At 36.9% G+C, this 15,417-nt stretch overlaps 1 long non-coding RNA gene across 1 annotated transcript; it reads left to right on the plus strand.

Moving 5' to 3' along the window:
• The first annotated feature begins 1,374 nt into the window (after window positions 1-1,374).
• On the plus strand, window positions 1,375-7,796 carry LOC132683691 (uncharacterized). Its single transcript, XR_009612340.3, has 4 exons — window positions 1,375-1,614; window positions 3,319-3,521; window positions 5,943-6,086; window positions 7,068-7,796. It is a non-coding gene; the product is annotated as an uncharacterized LOC132683691 (long non-coding RNA).
• Window positions 7,797-15,417: the final 7,621 nt, after the last annotated feature.

Below are 15,417 nucleotides of genomic sequence, written 5' to 3' on the forward strand. Positions count from 1 at the left end.
ATTCTAATGCAGTGCTCCTTTCTATTTCTGTTCATCTTTCTGATCCCCTCAATCTGGAAGCCTTGTATCTCTCCCACTACCCACATGTGTTCTTAAATAATCAGAGCCTAATGGTGTATCCTCTTCAGAGATGCCTCCTGCTATTCATGTTCTTCCTGTAGAAGTTCCATTTCCACATTTTCTGTTTTGTTCATTTTTATAAATATTACTGTTATTTTATTTCCTCTTATGCCCTCTTGGATGCAAGGGGCCATCTACAGTAGACACTTTACAAAAATCAAAATAAAGCAGGTTTGTCAAAGAGGGTTCTATATACCAATCACAACGGATTACCTGAAGGACATGTTTAATACGCAGACTTCTGGGCTGCACCCTAGACATGCTAAACCAGATTTACTTTTTTGTTTTAATTTATTTATTTTGAGAGAGAGAGAGAGGGAGAGAGAGAGAGAGAGAGCGTGAGAGCAAGCACGGGAGGGGCAGAGAGAGGCAGAGAGAGAATTCCAAGCAGGCTCCACACGGTCAGCATAGAGCCTGAGGCAGAGCTCAAACTCACAAACCATGAGATCACGGCCTGAGCCAAAACCAAGAGCTGGACACTTAACTGACTGAGCTACCAAAGCACCCCAAACCAGATTTACTTTTTAAGCTACCAGGAAATACAAGTGCACACTCTAACTGAACTCTGTTGGCCTAGAGACATGTCTTCCCTAAGATGCCTATGTGGAATAATCATTTGAAGCCCTTATAAAAATTACGCATTCCAGAGCTCTGTCAGGCCTTCCAAAGGAAGGAGAATCTCAGGAGCAGTGGGCTGACAATAGGTATTTTTCATAAGCCATTTGCATCCCTATCCTTGCGCCATCAGATAATTTCAACCATAATCCGAGGCAGTGAAATTTCTTCTAAACTATTAGCAGTGCTTTCTTAAATAGATACAAGTACATTTTTTTTTACAGAATAATGTAAGACAATAATTATTTTCTCAACATTTTACTTTAATTATAATTACTTTCATTATTTAAAACCTTCCTAGTTTGAGAAATGTAAACTAAGGAATAATACATTCATTTGCTAAATTATTTCTCCCTGACTGAGATAATAGCCATGCAGCTAACCTGGTACAGTGTAAAATCAGCCGAATTTGTAGTAGCCAGCCCTCACTGTGACATTTGTGGACTGATGGGCATGGGAAAGTTACCCAATCTCAAGAAGAATCAACTTCCTCTTTTAAAAAAACAAAAAAGTGGAGGGATGATCACAATACCTAACGTGCAAGCTAATATATGTAGCAGAACACAGGGTGATCCAACAGAGCATTATTTACCTATGATTCTAGAATTCCAGCAAAATGACGAAAACATGGAAGGTGCACGGGATGGGGTTCCAGAGCCCCTGCTGAGATCATGATTCCTGTCTATATCAGCAGAGAGAAGACCCTTCCTCTTCAGGAGGCTGCCCAACCACTTCTGTGGGTTGGGTCTGCATTAAAGATCTGGGATTTCTATGCCTTCTCTCTGCAGCAGATAATAACCATACTGAATGCTCACTGAGAGAAAAAAATATATGAAGTCTAAATTTAAAACCATCCAAAGTAACTATTGCTGCTTTTAAGTATGTATTTCCATTTTTCCTAGAACTACACACTGTTTTCTTTTTTTTTTTAATTAGTATGATCATTATAGTGTTCACTTACTATATCACGCACATTTTCACATTTGTTCAAATATTCTCTTAAAATATGATGGTTAATAACTGTGTAATATGTCTTACTATAATAGTTCCAATATCCATTTGAATACTCTATTATTGGATATTTAGTTTCTTGTTTGGCTATTATAAGAAGTTTTTAAACGAGTATTTTGTACACAGATCTCTGATTTCATCTTTAATTATTTTGTTAGAAGTCATTTCTAGGAGTGAGATTAGTGGGTCAAGGGAAGGAAGGTTTTCAAATCTCATGATCTATATTGCCCCCTACTACTTTTCAGAAATGTTGCCAATTTAAACTTCATCACCCTCCCTCCTACCTAAGAAGGAATCTTGGTGTATACAACACCAAAGTCTTAATTATTATTTAGTTAAAACTTTGCCTGAAAGGGGTACCTGGGTGGCTCAGTAGGTCAAGCATCAGACTCTTGACTTCAGCTCAGGTCACTATCTCACCATTTTTATGTTCGAGCCCCACATCAGGCTCTCTGCTGACAGCCTGGAGCCTGCTTGGGATTTATCTGGCCCTTTCTCTCTGCCCCTCCCACACTCATGTTCATTCTCTCTCTCTCAAAATAAATAAACTTTTAAAAGAATAAAAATTTGCCTTATGAATAAGCCCTAAGGAAATTCCTTTGAAATTTGCTATCTCTGATTACTATTGAGTTCGCTCCTGTCATTTCATGACACTGTAGTCAGTGTCTATTGTAGTTTTCTGCATATTGCCTCTGCTCCTTTTTCCAATGCAGCACCAATATTTGTTTTCAGTGATTTTTAGTCACACTGTGTATTTTGGAAATAAACCATTTACTACATTAGCTAGACAAGTGTTCCCAGAACAAAATCTGCCTCTAAATTTTGTTTAGTTTAAATAATAATTTCTGTTCTGATACATTCTTTTCCTAAAAATATTTTTGAACACTGTATTATTATTTTTTAAAACATTCAGAAAAGTTGAAAGCTTTATATAATGAATACCTAATACCTACAACCTACACTCTAAAATCAATTTTTAGTAGATTTGTTTTATCACATATATATAGCTAGTGGAAATAGGTTTAACTATTTATACTCTATTATTTTATAGTATCCCTTCTTGGAATTTAACCTAATGAAATAAATCACTAAACCCTAAGTGCCATTAAAAAGTAGATGTTTTTCTTCTATACATATACATATATATATATATTTTTTTTTAATTGTATCCACAGCATTTAGAACAGGGCTCATCATATTGCGGCCTTCCCTGGATATTTGACTGAATGACTTTTCCAAGTGGGGAGAAACTTTTCCTGCTCTAGGACAATAAAAAAGATTCTTTTTTTTTTACTGTGTTCTGGCCCTATGAGAATAAAATCTGTTCTGTATAAAGCAGCAAAAAATATTCTAAGAGCCAGTCAGATATAACTGGCTTGTTTAATCAGCGTGCTAAATGGCTGAAAAAGTATGCTCAAAATATTAGAAACATCAACTATCTTTTATCTACAAATAAGCAAAGGACCTGTGGATAAATTATCATAAATTCTGGAAAATGGTTTGCAGCATTTAATGACAGCATCTCATATCTGGGAGGGAATTAGAATTCAAAACATTTTCACTTCCTTCCAGAAGATGATGAGCTAATGCCGAAATGCCTGTGAAGACAGAAGAACAAAAGAAAACGTTGCAGGCTAAAGTATCTGACAAGAATGGGGAAAGTGTGCCATGGATTGCAGAATTTATCTCATTGAGATGGGAACAGAAAACTGATGCATGATACTTCAAAAGAGAAAAAAAGTCTGTCATGAATCTTCTGAGTCTAGAGAGCCCGGGTGAGCAGAAATGTAGAAACAAGCTAATTACTGCCTGTCTTTTACTCCCTTAGTTAGGAACAACAGGAGGAAAGGAGCCATACAATATTTTTGACATTCTGTATTGAAAAAAAATACTTTTATTGTCCCTTTTCTCAGGAGTCTTGGAGCAAAGGTAACTCTGCCATGTGGTTGCAGTTAGAATCACTTGGGAAGCTTTTTTTTTTTTTTTTTTTTTAAACGTTTATTTATTTTTGAGACAGAGAGAGACAGAGCATGAAAGGGGGAGGGGCAGAGAGAGAGGGAGACACAGAATCCGAAGCAGGCTCCAGGCTCTGAGCCGTCAGCCCAGAGCCCGACGCGGGGCTCGAACTCACAGACTCACAGACCGTGAGATCATGACCTGAGGTGAAGTCAGACGCTTAACCGACTGAGCCACCCAGGCGCCCCACTCGGGAAGCTTCTTAAAAAAGTCTAATGGCCAGATCCTATGTCAGACCAATGAAACCAGAATCTCTGCAGGCTTAGGGGTAGGACCAAGGGAGGCAGGTATATACAAATTTCTCCAAGTTATCTTGATGCCCAGCTAGGATTGCAAAATATTGGATGAAAGAACACAGCAAAGAAGGTGCGGAAGAGTCACATCTGTATATAAAGTGCTAAGCTCCCTTCCAGGGTTTGCTCCTCCATGAAGATGACCATCTCATAGGGGCAAAGACAAGAAAAGGATTTCCAATGTTACCAGATTTCAGCCGCCTCTCACCTAAATGTCCGTGCGCACAGTGCTTTCTGTGGAAAATGCTGGGGGAGCTCTCAGCAGGGATGGCATTTTCCATGTGTACCTACTATAGTATATACTTTATGCTAACATGTATTTAAGAAATATCTGCTTTACATGGAACAAAATAAACCAAAACCAGAAACGAACTCAGAGAGACTCCAGGTAATACTGGTCCCTAACTTCTCTGCTTTAGATGTCCCGAGGGAAAATAAAACCCAGTATCTTGTGGTTGCCCTGAAAGAGCAGATTTTAGTTTGGGGCAGGGGGAGGAAACTTTTTTTTTTTTTTTACCTTTTTAAATGTATCACTTTTTTTTGTAAGTACTTTACAAATTATCTCCACTTTATAGACAAGGATTTTTTTTTTTTTTTTTTAAGAAAAGGAAACTTTTAAAAATAGAGGTAGGATTTGAACTGGAACTGCCTGACTCTACCTTGTGCCCTTATAATTCCTATTTTCCATATTTGCTCAGCCATTCACCCATTTTTGACACTTAGAGCATTTCTAATCTTCAACCAAGATAAAACTGGTGAATAGTTTCATGTCTGTATTTTCTCCTCCATAGTTAGACTTATTCTTTCGGAATAAAATCTTGGAAGTGTGTTGCCAGAGAAGTTGCATATCTTTACGATATTCTACATATATTGGGAAATTGCTTGCCAATGGGGTTTGTAAAGTTGACAATGCCTCCCAAAATATATGATGGAAAAATCTCAAGAGTATTCATTTATTTCCAATGTAATAGGTGAAAATGATATTTAATCTCATTACCTAATTTCCATTTGGTTTATTGATAAATTGGTACATTTTCTCATATGTTTTGGGGGGTGATTTATATATTGGAAACTTGATATATAAACTTTGATATGATTTTCTTTGTAGAATTTTTCATAGTTAAAACGAATATTTTTGTAGCATTATGTTTAATGCTTGTCTCTCCTACTAGATGGTAAGCCCCTTGAGGGAAGATGTCATACTTGTTATATTCAATGTTGACTTCTGGTGCCTAGCATCATGTCTGGTATATAATATATATTAAAGTTATTCATAAATAGAAATATTTATTTACCCTCCACATCTACTAGAAGAATCTATACAGTCTATTACATTGTTGTTAATGTTGTCTTATGGTGTTTATTTTATTGTTGTTTTTATGGTTTAGGATAGTGCAAAGGCAGGCACTGACCATCACAAAGTAATGTATTCCGGATGGAATTAACACTGGAGAATCAGAGAAGAAAAAAATAACGCGGTTGAAGGGGATGGGAATGATCTAGGAAACCTTCCTAGAAGAGATGGATTTCTTTACTACCAAAACCTTTGCATATGAAGGAGAGAGTTTTATGGTACTCGTTTTGTTGGGGGTCCTGCTAATAACCTTTAATAAGAGGTAATGGACCCAAGTGAAACAAACTGCACTCTCTAGGTTGTAATGAACTTCTAATCAGCTCAATTAACATGATGGTTTTAATTTGTAACACAACTAATGGTTTAGAGTCTGATTTCTTGGAGACCCACTTGCCTCTAAGATGTGACACAACAATGAAGAACAGCTAAAGCACTCTGGGAGTGTCTAAATACTGTATTTACTCATTGTATTTCCAGTCCCTTCCTTTCCCACAATTATAAAGAGAAAATTAAAAAATATTTTTCCTCCACAGAAATAATCCTGGCAAGCCACTTTTGTTAGAACAACAACCAAGAGGAGATTTGGAGTGACTTTTTATCGTTTTCTTAACACCAGTCCAGTGAAGAACCCAACTGGTGGTAGTATGCATCCAGGCCAATGTTCCAAACTATTTGAGGTTGCCCTTTTCTGTGGAAATAAATATTATGATTATTTTAAAAATCCTAAAGGAAACTATGATGCGTATGTCTGAGGCAAACCATTCTTGTCACACCCTGCTGGTTCCCATGAGCTGAGAAGCATCAGAATAAATTGCCCATTGTCACTGACTGTGGAAAGTCTGATTAGCTCTCTAGCAATTTGATCTATAGAAATAGCCCTTCCTTCCTATCTCAGCACCCTCTCTTGGAAACAGCAGCTTGCTGTTCTGTTCAGACTCCACTGTAATTTTTTTTTTCAACCAATTCCCATGGGATTCTGATGCTTTTGAATAAGTAAAGGCACCAAAGATTTTCAAAAAGAACTACTGAACCTGACAGGGGCTTCTTGACTCGTAGCTACCAGACCTGAAGTGAGAATTCCCCTTTGACCTTTCAGAACAATTGTAAATTATTTCCCTTTCCTTCTTCTTTCCTTCCTTTCTCCTTCCCTTCTTTCTTAGCCCATTAGCATATATTTTCAACAAGTCCATGCAAATAAAATGAAAGCAAAATTGGGAACCACCACCAATAATTTCAGTATTTTGGCAAAGCATTTCATATATTAGTGATTAATAAACCATATATTTCACAATGCCCAAAAGTTACATATGATACCAATGTTTATTCAATTGATTCTAAAAGAATTATTAAAAACAATTTGTAATCTTTGGGAACTTCACTATCCAATATAGTAGCTACTGGCCAAATGTTGCCATTTAGCACTTGAAATATAGCTAAACCAAACTGAGTTGTACTATAAGTCCAAAATGGGGTTTTCTAAGTGTAAAACTGTAAGTGTAACTGTGAGTGTAAAAGTGGGTTTTGAGGACTTGCTATGGAAAACATGTGAAATATCTATTTTTGTACTGACTGCATGTTGAAATGGTAATAGTTTCTATAAATATTCAAATAAAATATGTAATAAAATTAATTTTACCTATTTATTTTTCCCTTTTTAGAAAGGTGGCTACCAGAGAAATTTAAAATTGAATATATGAACTGCATCATACTCAGAGTGGCCCGCACTGGGGTGCAAACACTTAGGATCCAGCACTGCTGGAGTTGACCACTAACAGGATGAGTACAACACAGCCCTGTGTCTTGCCTCCCCCAGATGTCCAGACTCTGCACAGCAGCAGCAGGACAAGAGAGAATTATGCAGATAAACACCTGCTGGTCAATTCAAGAGCCCGACCCTTAGGGGGAGAACACTAGACTAAGGGGGTAAGTCTCTCATTCCCCATTGTCCTACTGCCCCAGTCCTAGTTCATATCATCTCTTCCACAGCCAACATCTGAGACTCCAGGGGCAACTGACTTGTCATAGTTGGAGCCCCAACTCTTCCATCTTAAACTCTACTCTTTGACCGACAACCTTTTTTGGAAGGGGCTTCAAGTAGGAATTTTGGTAGTATTCTTAGAATTTTTAAAAAGAAAAATCTTCAATAGTTATTGATAACTTATGCAAGTATGGTTGAATATGAATTTAGTGTTATTTGAAAGTCTTTGCCATTGGGAAAACAAATCTTCAAACAACATTTCATCAAAGTGAGATTCTGATGTAGCAGAAACAACTCTAAGTTACTTACAATGCATATTACAGGGCCCTACCACCAGGAATAATGATTAATAGACCACAACCAAGAAAAAGGAATCTCAATTTAAACATCTTTACAGTTATTCCTATAAATAAAATATGTGATGCAAATCACCTCTTGAAGCTATTATTTTTTTAATTATTCTGTTTTTAAATATTACTTTAAGTAATTAAAGTAATTCTTTAAATTTAAAATTCTTTATTTCTTTTTTTTTTAATTTTTATTTATTTTTGGAGAGAGAGAGACAGAGTGCAAGCGGGAGAGGGGCAAGAGAGAGAGGGAGACACAGGATCAGAAGCAGCTCCAGGCTCTGAGCTGTCAGCACAGAACCCGATGCGGGGATTGAATCCATGAACTCTGAGATCACGACCTGAGTCAAAGTCAGATACTTAACCAACCGAGCCACCCAGGCATCTCTAAAATTATTCAATAAAAAGTACTTAATACCTATGTTATTCTATTATTTTTCTGATTATAAATCCTTAAAATATTCCATAATATTTTCTGCAGATATAAATTCTTAAGTTTAGAAAGATTGATTTTTTTGAATCCCAAAAATTAACCAGTCCCTGGAAATATAGTCAATAGGAATTTCTTGGAATTTCTTGGACTTATACCATGTAAACTGCCACCCATCTTGTCTACCTACAGGTATACTGAGGAGAGAAAGACTTAAAAAAAAAATCAGTGGTTATGTGGAATGAAAAGTGAAATACTTCAGACAGCAAAATATGTCATTACTGCGCACACAAATCCTAGTTAACCTGGAGCCATGTCATGTGACATAAGGAAGCAATAGTCCATCAGCTTTAGCTTGTCTGCATTCTGGTTTGGGCTCATCCACTAACAGTGATGTGGGCACCTGTGGCCTCAGCTAAAAATTAGAGCTGGTAGACAAGATGAGTCAAGACATCCTTTGGGTTCTGACAGTCCAGGATTTTAATCTATACTAGCAAGGCTATGGGCCTGTCAGGAGAGAATCAAGACCGGATTGTTTTGGCAAGATTTAGAGCATCTCAGAGACAAATTTGTGTGTGGTCACCTTATGGAACAACAAGAAATACTGTAGGTAGAACTGTGAGGTTTCTAGAACACTACAGCTGCTGCAGAGTAAGGATGAACCGTGGGTCTTGGAAAGGTCACAAGGCAGCTATGTTATGACTGAGGATGAGGCCACTGAGAGGAGGTTTCTAAGCTGGGCTGGCTGGATTGGGGAGAAGACGTGAGGGCAGGGTCTCTCCCTGGACCATCACAAGGCAGACTGCTCCTCATGTCCACCTCATGAGGACCACCATTTACACAGCACAGAAACAGGGAGACATGTGTGACATACGTTTACATCTCCGTGGGAGAGTACCTTTTATGTTTTTTATTATTTTCAAAAGAAAACATCAGAAAAGCTGGTCAAACCAGCTTTCTTCTGAGGAAACAATCAGAGTTCAGGGAGCAAGGATGGCAGTGAAGAAGGAAAAGTCAGAGGGTGAGGTATTTGTCTCCCAATACAAATTGTGTGAAGTTTCTCAAAACTTACATTATAAATAAATGATATTGTACTAATGCTTTTCTTTTTTCTGCCTTCTCTGTTGGCTCACCATGAGACTTCAGGATCACTGTTCCTCAGCCTTCTGCCGTGCTGTTTCTCTCCTCTGGCTGTCCAGGTTCAGAATAAAAGATCTGGCCTACATGGTAAATCCTGCCAGATGCAAAGGCAAGGACTGTTATGTTAGTGGAATATTTAATAAACCTCAAAGCTCACTGGCCAAGTTCCCGGAAGATCAGTTTCATTCCTGAAATCTCTTTTTACCTTGATCCCAGCTAATTATATTTTTCAACTAAATAGTGTGGACCCATATCCTATGCAGTCTCTTCACCGTATAAGGATATACCTCACCTCTGAAAGCTTCTAATTTATATGTATTACTCCTTTCTGAAGTATTCTTGAGAAACCTGTCTTCTCTCATGTTTGAATTCAACAATAGTACTAAAATAACTAACTTCTATAGATTGCTTCCTGCAGTCAAAGCACTCCTCAAAGTGCTTCACGTTGTTTATTTACTCATTAATCCTTATAATTGTAGGTAGTATTATCATCCCATTTTACAGATAAGGAATCAGACATCAAGAGACATTAAGTGACTCATCCAGAGTCACACAAAGACTAAATGGCTGAGTCACTCCATGAAATGTTACTCTTGCACACAAATATAAAAGTCCACGATGGTGCCATGTAACAGGTATTTGACATGGAAGACAGAGAACAGGCTTTGAAGGCAGAGGGACCTGGCTTCAAATAAAAATTCAGCCATATACTTTGAGGCCGAAACTTTTTTTTTCCTTTTCACTCCATATATATATATACATTACATTATAAATAAATGATATATATATATACACACACACATATATATATATAGTCATATATATAGTTATATATATATACACATATATATACTTATGCATATATATGTGTATATATACTTAAATATATATTTATATATTTACATATATATATTTATATATACTTATATATTTATATAAATACTTATATATGTATATATGCGTATATATTTATATAAATAAATATAAATATAATATAAATATATATGTATATATAAATATATAATATATAAATATATAAAAGATCTATAAATATATATATACATATATATACATATATATGAATATACATATATTTATATATATACACATATATATACACGTATATATTTATATATACGTATATATATTTATATATGTATACTTCTATATATTTATATATGTATACTTCTGTAACGTATATATATTTATATATGTATACTTCTATATATTTATATATGTATACTTCTATATATATTTATATATGTATACTTCTATATATATATTTATATATACATATATATTTATATATATTCTATATATATTTATATATATGTATGTATAAATATATATGTATATATATATATACACGTATATATATATATTTATATACATATACTTAAGCATATATATAAACATTTATTCATTTTTGAGAGACAGAGAGGGACAGAGCATGAGCGGGGGAGGGGCAGAGAGAGAAGGAAACACAGAATCCAAAGCAGGCTCCAGGCTCTGAGCTGTCAGCACAGAGTCCAACACGAGGCTCGAAATCAGACCGCAAGATGATGACCTGAGCTGAAATTGGATACTTAACTGACTGCGCCACCCAGGCACCCTTCTTTTCATTTCTAACAATGGACCTAATTCTTAAAAATGTAATGTGAGCGTCAAAACTAAGGTATGAGAGGTATCTGGTACACTGTAGTTGTTGACGTTATCATTATTTTTTCAAGTTTATTTATTATGCGAGGGACAGAGAAGGCATGAGTGGAGGAGGGGCAGAAAGAGAGGGAAAGAGAGAGAATCCCAAGCAGGGCCCATACCTTTAGCACCTAGCCCAACGTGGTGCTCAAACCCACGAAGCATGAGATCATCATCTGCCTGAGCCAAAACTAAGTCACCAGCTTTACTGACCAAGCCACCCAGGCGCCCCTTTGTTGATGTTATTATTAAAATTAGTGATCTAAAACTATTGGTCCCTATTTTTCTTTCTACTGCAAGGAGGTTTCGGCCATTCCCCCTCTCCATGAATGTGTGGTGAGGCAGCATCCTGGATAGGTGCAAGCAGTGGGAAGGGGCCATGCCAGGGCACAGCCTATGTCTGAGATTCCCAAGACAAGCTTTGTTCGCTGCATGGAAGAATGGCTGGTTAAGTTAATCCCAGGGTTGCATTCTCAGTAATGATACATCTCGGGCCATCGATCCATGGCTTTATTTTCAAGCTTATTTAAGCAGGAGCTATAAAAAGCAGAGCATAACACACATGCAATATGGAATTGAGTCTCACCTTCTCACTCCACTAATTCTCTCAGATAGCTACTTATTTGTTCTTATTTTAGGAAGCAGAACCCAATAAATTAACAGGTTTGGGACATTTTTTAGGGTTATAATTTTCCACATAATGATAAAAATGGTTCTGTGTAGAAAAGCCATCTTGCTAGTGAGAACCCAGAGCATTTCTGGAATAGCGTACCGGAAAGAGAAATCAGCATTTCTCCTTGAGGCAATTCCCTGTGACATTATAGCAGCTGTGCATTTTCTAGAAATAGTAAAATACACCTTTGCAAAAGTAGAAATGGTTTTAGTTTTCTTTTATCAATAGGCTGTAGGATTAAATGTATAAGGCCTATGCAATGTGAGGGGAATTATCAACATAATTTGCTATAAGGAACAAGGGAAACTAAAACCTTCGCCATAAAGGAAAGCCTCTTTCCTTCTTCCTCTTCCCTCCACAGAGCTGCTGCAGTAAGCAAGAATGGCAGTGTGTGTCTGGGCATCCAGGATGGGAGGTGGGGCCCATGTGCTGGCCCAAGTGCATGGAGAACTAGGAGAACTGTGTTTTCTTCTTCTCACACCTGCCTTAGATATTCCAGGAGCTTTCATGCAATTAATTTAAGCTCGAGGAACCCTATTTTCTTCTTTGGTTGAAGGTGGGGGGAGGTGCACTATAGCAATTTCCCCAGAAAATATTATCTTATTTTTGAATTAAAAAAAAAAAAGCTTTGTATAAAAACGGTAAGGTTTATAATGTAAATTTTAAGTACATTTGAAAGGAAAAAAATCTAAAATAGTAGAGCTTCAAATAAATTGATTTCTTGAGTTCCACAACACAGGACTAAGTTATTGGTTCTAAATTTTAAGACAAAGTTCTTAAAGTAGGTTGTTGGTGACAAAAACAAAAACAAAACAAAACAAAAAAATCTCTTGAGTAGGATTTCAGCTATATGACATATCAAGCTGGCACTTGTGAAAGCCTGGGTGAATCAGATCCTAGAACACTTGCCTATTCATAGTAATTCCTACACAGCTTATGAGGGTTTTCGACTGTACACATTATGTGAAATGCATATTTTAAGAGCTTTACAGAAGTCAGGAGAATTGGCTTCTGTTTCTCTGTATTTAACATTCTAAAAGTTCTTACACTGGAAATAGTCTGAGAAATCTCTTTGGAACTATATTTCTCAACTTCTAAATTTTTTTCTGTGTATTTATTTTTGAGAGAGAGACAGAGAGAGAGAGAGAATATGAATGAGTGGGGGAGGGGCAGAGAGAGAGAGGGCAACACAGAATCTGAAGCAGGTTCCAGGCTCCAAGCTGTCAGCACATAGGCTGGCATGGGGCTCAAACTCACAAACCACGAGATCATCACTTGGACCGAAGTCCTACACTTAACCGACTGAGCCCCCCAGGCGCCCTCAATTTCTAAATAATCAAGACTATCATCAGCCAACTCTAAGTTTTATATTCCTTCATGCAAGTTTAAAAACATACATGTATGCTATTGAAACTGATTTTTTTTCCCAAAATTCATTTCATGAACCAATATGTTTGTTTCTAAAAGAAAAATAATGTTTATTTCCAGGATTTTGGCAGAAACAAATGTTTGCTTTGGGGCTGTTCAGACAGTCAAATGTTTTCAAGTGTTCTTGTTTCTTTATATTGGGGGAGCACCCCCTGGTGGAAAATTGTGAAAATGTTTGCCACGTGTTTTGACTTGCATTCAATAGGCAGATGCATTTTAAAAATATTATGTTTACACAAAGCACACCTCAAGCCATGTTTTCCAAAGTTAATGTCTTCAAAAATCCCTTCACTTCCTCCTAATCATCACGACAATACTTCGAATGTGCTCCTTTGCTTTAAATGCTGCAGAGAAGCAGTTGGGGATGTTGTAGTCCCTGAGTAACTGGAAAGGATTGACTTATCCTTATTGCTTATCATAGCTATTATGGGTTGAATTATATCTCCCCAAAATTCCTATGGTAAAGTCCAAATCTCCAGTACCTGAGAATGTTAACTTCTTTTTAAATAGGGTGAATGCACATGTAATCATTTACGATGAGGTGATACTGGAGTAGGGTGGGCTTCTAATCCATTATGACTGGTGGCTACAGAAAGGAGAAATTTGGACACACACACACACACAGGGTGAACGCCATGCAAACATGAAGACAGAAATTGGTGTGACCCATCTATCTATAAGCCAAAGATTATCAGAGACGTCCAGAAAACTATGAGAAGCTAGGAAAGAGATATGAAACAAATTCTCCCTTGGTGCCCTCAGAAGAAACCAATCCTGCTAACACGTTGATTTGGAATTCTAGCCTCCAGAATGGTGAGATAATACTTTTTTTATTATTTAAGCCATCAATTTTTGGTATTCTGTTATGGCAACCCTAGCAAGCTAATCTTCCTTTGAACGCAACTGTTGGGACTCCTCTCCCCATACCACCTCTCCGAATATAATCAGTTTGAATCGTCTAACTCCTTCCCATGGATCCCTGGCTATCTGTCCTTGAAAACACTGAAGACAGAGATAGAAGGCTAATGACAAACCAGGTGCTGGGCAATATCACCAATCTCCCAAGTCCTAAGTGGCTCTTCCTAAAACCATGGCTTAGCAATAATTATGTAGAGTCAAAATTATTTAATAGCAAAAAACCAAGAGCTCCTTATACTTATGTTCCTAATAAGATGGGTAAGGTTATTCCAACAGGCAAACAAAATAAAACAGAATAATGGTGACAGATAAGTCACCTGGAATAGCTGTACTGGTTGGAGTTTCCTTGAAAATTATCCTTCATCTGTCCTCAATAGAATGGTCACGAATCTCATCTTCTACCATACAAGGCCATGATTCCCCTACCCAAGAGACTGTCCTCCATACTGTTCCCCAAACACACTAAGGTCTTTTCTCCATTTGATTTGCTCATTGTACAACCTTTATCCCCAGTGACATTCAGCCCCACCTTTTATATGAAATCTTCCCCAACTGAACTAATCCCTATTAATCTCTAAATTTCTGTGAGATTTGTTGACTATACTGCATCATTACTCAGCCTTGGTGGACTTCCTTCCCAAATAAAATAGTTAAGCCTGAGAAAGACAACTACAATTATTTTCTATTTCAAAGGTACACTTCACGCATATGCTATGAAGCTAACCATACAGTGGGTAAGCAACACAGGCTTACGTTTGAGAGTAACATGAATAATTTCTGATAATTTTGATGGATATCTCTGTCCCCAAATCATACACAAACATGTGAATAATGACTTTAGAGTTTGAATAATATTTTCATTTGTATTATGTCATGGAATCTCCCAGTAACTCTGAGAGATCAAAATTCTTACAGGAGCACTGACTGTTTGGGATTAGGTGATAGTCTAAAAAAGCTCAGGAGTGTATTTCCAGCCTATGGTGTTCAGGAGATGGTGTTTTACAGAAAATTCTACTCAGAGAGGAACTTGCAAACCTTTGAAAGTTTGGAGGTCCCCCCTCACCTTTTTTTCCCCTTCTTCCTTTCATTTAAACTCCCAGTTAATGAAACTCCAGCCTACGATCATTCACACAACTATGCAGATTACACTTCCATTTTCCATCACACAATTTTAAACAACCCCCCAAAGAAAGAAAAATAAAGCTGTGCCTTCCTTTTTTTTTTTTTAATGATGAAACAAATCACAAGGAGAAAGAACCATCTAACAAAACTGCCGTTTCTACTCTAGCAAAATGCTGAGCTGCCTGCTGCTACCAGCCAGCTTGATTAAGGTGTCATCCCTCCTCTTTGTTTATATTTATTATTTTTGGAGGATTTTTCTCCCTTCAGTGTTTGT

The sequence above is a fragment of the Panthera onca genome, chromosome C2 (assembly GCF_046562875.1).
Source record: "Panthera onca isolate mPanOnc1 chromosome C2, mPanOnc1 haplotype 2, whole genome shotgun sequence".
Lineage (NCBI taxonomy): Eukaryota > Metazoa > Chordata > Mammalia > Carnivora > Felidae > Panthera > Panthera onca.